General features: G+C 39.8%; 1 pseudogene; it reads left to right on the top strand.

Annotated features, from left to right (window-relative positions):
- Nucleotides 1-386: 386 nt before the first annotated feature.
- LOC143862244 (cytochrome P450 89A2 pseudogene) lies at nucleotides 387-2,096 on the top strand (annotated as a pseudogene).
- Nucleotides 2,097-6,646: the final 4,550 nt, after the last annotated feature.

Below are 6,646 nucleotides of genomic sequence, written 5' to 3'. Positions count from 1 at the left end.
GTCGAAATTTCGGTGAAATATTAAATTAATATTTTAAAAAACAGATTTTTTGTGTCAAATTTCGGCCGAAATAAATGACCATTTCAGTTGTGTGGTTTCGGTGTCGGTCTCCACCGAAATCTGAAATTTCGGATTTCGGTCGAAATTTAAAACCATGCTTAGAACCCGACCCATGAGTTTTTCAGGTTGGTTCAAGTTGCAACCCTATCTAAGGTCTCGCTAAGAAAATCAACACACGAGAAATATGAAACGAGAAATATGAACGAGAAACTCAGTGAAGTCAACTGAAAAAAATAATAAAAGCAGACTTTGACTCAACACTTGGGAAAATATAGAAGCTATATAAACCCTTACTAGAAACATGAAAAGGCAACATTAGAAGAAAACCCAAGAAAGGAGAGCGAAAAACCCTCCAAATCAATGATGTTGTTCTTCCTATTTCCCTCCCTCTTCATCATTCTGACTCTCAAGTTACTCCTCCCCAACATGAGTATCTTAAACCAAACAAAAGAGAAGAATAAGAACAACAAACAGCTCCCACCAGGCCCACCACCTCTACCCTTACTAGGCAATCTCCTACTTCTCTCTAAGCCATTTCTTGAGGTTGGGCCACTGGATATTGGCCCACTCCTCCGGCGCCTTCGCGCCCAATACGGCCCCATCTTCACCTTCTACGTTGGGCCCCGCCTCAACATCATCATAACAGACCATTCACTAGCCCACCAAGCCCTCATCCAAGAGGGTGTCACGTTCGCTGATCGCCCTCCGTCCACCGAAGTGGCACGCATCATCCGTGGCGGCCAACACAACATCGCCTTCTCCACCTACGGCCCCCTTTGGCGCCTCCTCCGTCGTAACCTTGTGTCCGAAATTCTCCACCCTTCCCGCATAAAATCATACTCCAGCGGCCGTGAATGGGTCCTCAACTTGTTGATAAAAAACCTCCTATCACAATCCCAAAGTGGGGCCATCCCCGTCCTTGAACACTTCCGATTTTCTATGTTCAGCTTGCTCTTACTCATGTGTTTTGGCCAAAAACTCGATGAAAGAATCGTTCGAAAGATAGAATCTGTGGAACAACGCTTGCTTATGATTTCAAACAAATTATACATATTCACTTTCTTTCCCAATTTTGGGAAGCTTGTGTTTCGTAAGTTGTGGAAGGAGTTCTTAGATCTACGTCGCGAACAGGAGGAACTTCTCATTCCTCTAATAAGAGCTCGAACCACCGAAGGGGACAACAACGAAAATGGCTTCATCTTTTCCTACATAGACTCACTTCTTAATGTCAATCTGCCAGAGAAGGAAGGAGGAAGAAAGCTCAATGAAAGTGAAATGATGAGCCTTTGTGCAGAATTTCTCGATGGGGGAACCGATACAACCGCGACCTCGTTACAATGGATCATGGCAAACCTGGTTAAGCACCAGGACATACAAGCAAAGATAGTAGAAGAGATAGAGGGGATTATAGAAAAAGATAGAAAAATCATAAGGGAGGAGGATTTGCAAGGAATGCCATATTTGAAGGCGGTCGTCATGGAGGGGCTCCGGCGGCACCCGCCATCACACTTTGTATTTCCACACGCGGTGTCGAAAGAGATTATGTTAAATGGGTACTTAATACCAAAAGATGCAAGGGTGAATTTTACTGTGGGTGATATGGGGTTGGATGGGGAGGTGTGGAACGATCCATTGGAGTTCAAACCAGAGAGGTTTTTGGAGGGAGAGGAGGTGGATATGACAGGGAGTAGGAAGATAAAGATGATGCCTTTTGGGGCAGGGAGGAGGATATGTCCGGGTTTGGGTCTTGGTATACTTCATTTGGAATTCTTTGTGGCCAATTTGGTGAGGGAGTTTGAGTGGAAGGCTAAGGAGGGAGAAGAGGTTAATATGTCAGAGAAAACTGAGTTCACTGTTGTCATGAAGAATCCTTTGCAAGCAGTGATCACTCCAAGAATTCAGAGGGTTAAATAAATATATATTAACGGGGGGAGTTAGTAGTGTAGACACCATTAATATTAGGGATGAAGGAAAAAAGTAGTGAAGCTGTCTTACTCAGAGCTGTGTTAATGTCTCAATATATCAACAACTTAAGGTGAAATCAAGGATGACTACTGTCAAACTTTTGTCATCAAAATGATTTCACTTCTATTATCCTATGTGCCATTGTTTTAAATTCCCGAACCATTTATATTTAGGGCTCCCTATAGATGCAACATATATATATATATATATAAAGCTGAATATGGTAAGCTGGGGTGGCGCCACGTGGCACCCCCACTGCATTCCGAAATTTAAAAACTCTTTAAGGGGATGTTGTACACCGTTCAACACGTATTTCTCTATCACATGTAACCTTAATAAAGTATCTCTTTCCAATAAACATTTAACTCAATAAAGTTTTCTAATAAAGAGTACCAAAAAATAGGAATTTTTCTAAATTGATTTCATCTAAGTTGCAAAATACTCATTTAACGCAATAAAGTTTCCCAATAAAGAATCTCATAAAAATGGGAAATTTTCTAAATTGATTTGTACAAATCCGTAAGATCATAATTTTTTCTTCGATGCACGGGACTACAACTAGTCTACTTCTATATAGCAAAAGAGAAAAGGAATGGATTTTCTAAATTTTTTGAAAAACCTGTCGATTCATCTTCCCCTCTAAAGTTATGCTATTCCTCCCTCTCTCTCTCTCTTATAAGATTGTAAGGATGAGGTTATTTCTAATACGTCCTCCGCTGCAGAGTCAGAGATATTTTTCCTATGACTTTTTAGTTCCTCCCCTCTCTCTCAAAGTCTCTCTCTCAAAGTCAACATCAAAGCAGGTTTGATAGGTCAGAGATTACACGTTGGAATTTCGTTCAAATATGGCATGAATGCCTGTTATATCTCTCCAAAATACTTCCCTTTCCTCTGCTAAAGGACGAAATAAACCTGTCTCCATCCATCTCTCTCTCTCTCTCTCTCTCTCTCTCTCTCTCTCTCTCTCTCTCTCTCTGTGGAAGGAATAGATGTAAAGTCAACATTTACGGCTGTCCCAACCCCTCTCTATACAGTGTGGTGTTTTCCTCGGGTTTGCTACCCTCCTTCTCAAAAAACACCTCCTCGCCGTTCCTTTGCATGTGATGACATCCATCTATGTTGATGATGACAGCATCTATGTTGACTTTTAACAGATTTTGTCTTATTGACTGCCGTGGCTGTCTTCACATGCAAAGGGCAGGCGCAAAGGTGTTTTCTGCGAAGTACGCTAGCAAATCCATCATATTATATAAGTAACGTCTGCTTCTTGCATGCCTCTGCAGAGACCACTTTTCTAAATTTATCCAGGGAAGCCATTTCTCAGCCGTTTTTATTTACAAATGATGGCATCCACGAATTCACATGTAAGAGATGGTGGAGAAATGGCTTTCCTAGAAATTGCCTACCAAATTTCTTTTTTTAATATATTGTGGACTGTACACCCCCACACCATAGGATGATCCAAACCGTCGATTTGATGAACCACAATGCAAATAGGTTGTACCCTATAAATCATTTCCATAGGATGATCCTAGCCCTCCAATCTATAGAGAAACTATGTATAATCAAACCTCAATAGATCGGAGGCTAGGATCATCCTATGGAAATTATTTTACGCCAGAACATATTTACATTGTGGCCTACCAAAACTCATCACATGGTTGTGAAGATACAATGCATGTATTCATCGGGATTTGCTACGCAATTATTTCACTAAAAGCCATTTTGCGGCTGACTTTTGCATGTTAGAAAAGCCACACGGGCTCATTTTTTCGGCAGATTTTGTCCTCATTTTATTCATTTGAGGTGGTTATTCTCGTATGCAAAAGGTAGCCATGAAAGTGCTTCCCACAAGTTTTCCGTAGCAAATGCCACATTCAAAATTCAATTAATTTTTTTTATGTTATCTCTACATTTTTTTAGACAATTTCAACCTTCATTTATTTTTCTAATCCCTAAATTTGTATTTGATTTCTTTATTATGGAAACCACTCAAGATTGGTGATTTTTCTTTTCAGAAACTTTGTAATTGACTTGATTCGTGGGTTTAGGTAGTAAATTAAGTTCCAATACTTTACTATGAATCTTGGGAATATTAGACTAGAAAACAATTTGAGAAAGTTGGAACTGATCAAGTGGATTGAATGGTGAGAGTGTTGCAGAAGATGCCAAACATGTATCAAGTGGATTGAATGGTTGTATTGCGCAGTTATTGTATGGTTGTTTAATTAATATTGCACATTTATGTGTTTGGTTGCTTGAATTAATCTACTGGATATTAAGTTTCTAGTATCTCCCGTTAACTGTAGCGTGATTACTACCTCCTTTTCTAATGAATCCAAGAACCATTCACTAAAGAAAACAGCTAGACAAATTACTTTTGCTATATTAATATTAAGTTGCAAAGTGGGGCTCATTCGAAGGACTGGATCTCATGGCCTCCCTTAGCCATTGGGTTCTAGCTTGGTTGAAAAATTACATGTGGTCACATGCCAAAGTAGAATCCATTTATCTTTCTAGCTACTGCATAGACCCAATTTCTTTAGTGATAGGAAAATACAATGGTCACATGACAAAAGAGAAGCTAATTTTTTATTTTCTATATGTTTTCGAGGCAATGGGTATAACTTAACCGAGTAAACATCGCGAAGGTCGAAAACGAAATCATATCAGAGATCATAAACGATCGACGAGATTGACAGACATGATGGATTAGATGAATCCACTCATTCAAGACAAGATTAGTCCACGACCAAGGTATAAGACTTAACTTGCAGGAAGAATGAGCTTACGAAGCTCATTGGAAAGTGTTAGACACTACTTATAATCTCAAGGATAGAGGGTCTTTAGATTTATTAATGCTTATGTATATTCATTTTCTTTATTGATAACATGAGATCATTCTACATGTTGGCTAAGTTCTTGATCAAAATAAGTTGTGTGGTCTTAACTTGATGGACTTGAAGAGACATTAGAAGATCGTGCTCACAGCACTGAAGACCATCTATGTTCTTACCGTAGACTCGCGCGCCTGACATGGCAAGACCTAATGCCACTAAGACCACTAACGAAGAAAAGAACATCTACACTGAGTGGCATACACTAAGTGGCATGAGGACAATGACCTGGCCAAATGCTCTATATTAGCGTTGATGACCAGTGTGTTGTAATAACTAATAACATGGATAATATGGCGAGTATAAAAGAGAGGTTTTGAAACCAAAATTATACTATATATTAGGCAGCTGGCAATGAAAGTCCTAGCGTCCACACAAAGATGATGGGAGGTTTCCTTGTAAGAGATCACATGTTAACGATGATATCTTATTTAAATGAACTAGACGTATTGGGGACAGCAATTGATGTCGAATCTCAGATGGATATAGTCCCAAAATCATTATCTAAGTCCTTCAAGAAGTTTGTGTCGATTTAACAAGCTTGAAGTGAATATGCAAGAGTTGTTGAATATGCTTTAGTTAAGGAAGGACTTCTAGAAGAGAAACTAGGGGCGCAACTCGGGTCGGGTTGGGTCGGGTTGAGGCCAGCCCTAACCTAACCCGAAATTGCATTCTCTCAACCCTAACTAAACCCAACCTTGGGTTGAGGATGGTCAACCCTAACCCAACCCACCTCCAAATCGGGTCGAGTTGGCTGGGTTCGGGTTGAGTCGGGTTCATCTAGGGCCAAATAGAAAAATACAAGGGAAAAAAGCATAATCAGAGAAAAACATGAGAAAACTAAAGGACAAAAGTAGGGGTTCGGGTCCGGTCGGGTTGTCAAGGCCTCAACCGTAACCCAACCCCAAATTAAATCAGGTTGTTTTTTCCCAACCCGAGAAAATGCGAACCCAACCCGAGCCAAAATTGGGTTGAACCCGTCAGGTTCAGTTTGAGCCCTACCCAAGTTGCACCCCTAAGAGAAACAGGAAGTCCTCTTTTCTTAACTGAAGGTAAAGTACCTTCGGGGCCCAACCCAGAAGATAAGGGTAAAAGAAAAAATGCAAGGGATTTAAAAAACAAGCTCATACCATGGGTTTTAAGAAAAGAAGACAGAGCAATGACAGATGCTTCCACTGCAGAAAGCATGAGCACTGAAACTGAAATTTTCACTCATATTTGGCGATCATGAGGGCCACAAGCCTTCGTAAGGGATGTTATAGTTTTCGTTGTTCAAATAAATATGATTGGTCCTACTTTTACTCAATTTATTGACACTGGTGCGACCGCACATGTCCGCAATGTATTGCAGGGGTTCAAGAAAAAGCAAAATGTTGAATAAAGGTGGCTCTTCTTACCAGTTGAAACGGATGCAATAGTTGCGGACGAAGATGTAGTAACTATTAAGTCAGCTTTATCACAGAGGATTTTAATTTTAAAAGATTATTTACTAGTACCTTCTATAAGAAGGAATTTGATTTTTATTTCAAAACTAATTAATTCTAGACATTGTATCAGCTTTAATGAAAGTGATTTTATAAAATATTAAATTTCCTTGATTGCGAAAGGTATCTTAGTAAGTGGTTTGTACATTATAAACACCAGCTCGAATAATATTAACAGAGAACGTAGTACCTGAGAGGGTTGCGCTACTTAAAAGGGCTAGAGGCACAGTAAGTCCAACA

This window comes from Tasmannia lanceolata, unplaced genomic scaffold, assembly GCF_043159265.1.
Source record: "Tasmannia lanceolata isolate RefF3 unplaced genomic scaffold, GAP_Taslan_0.1 ptg000037l, whole genome shotgun sequence".
Lineage (NCBI taxonomy): Eukaryota > Viridiplantae > Streptophyta > Magnoliopsida > Canellales > Winteraceae > Tasmannia > Tasmannia lanceolata.
Note: the sequence above shows the minus strand (reverse complement) of the source record. Positions and strands in the feature narration are given on the sequence as shown.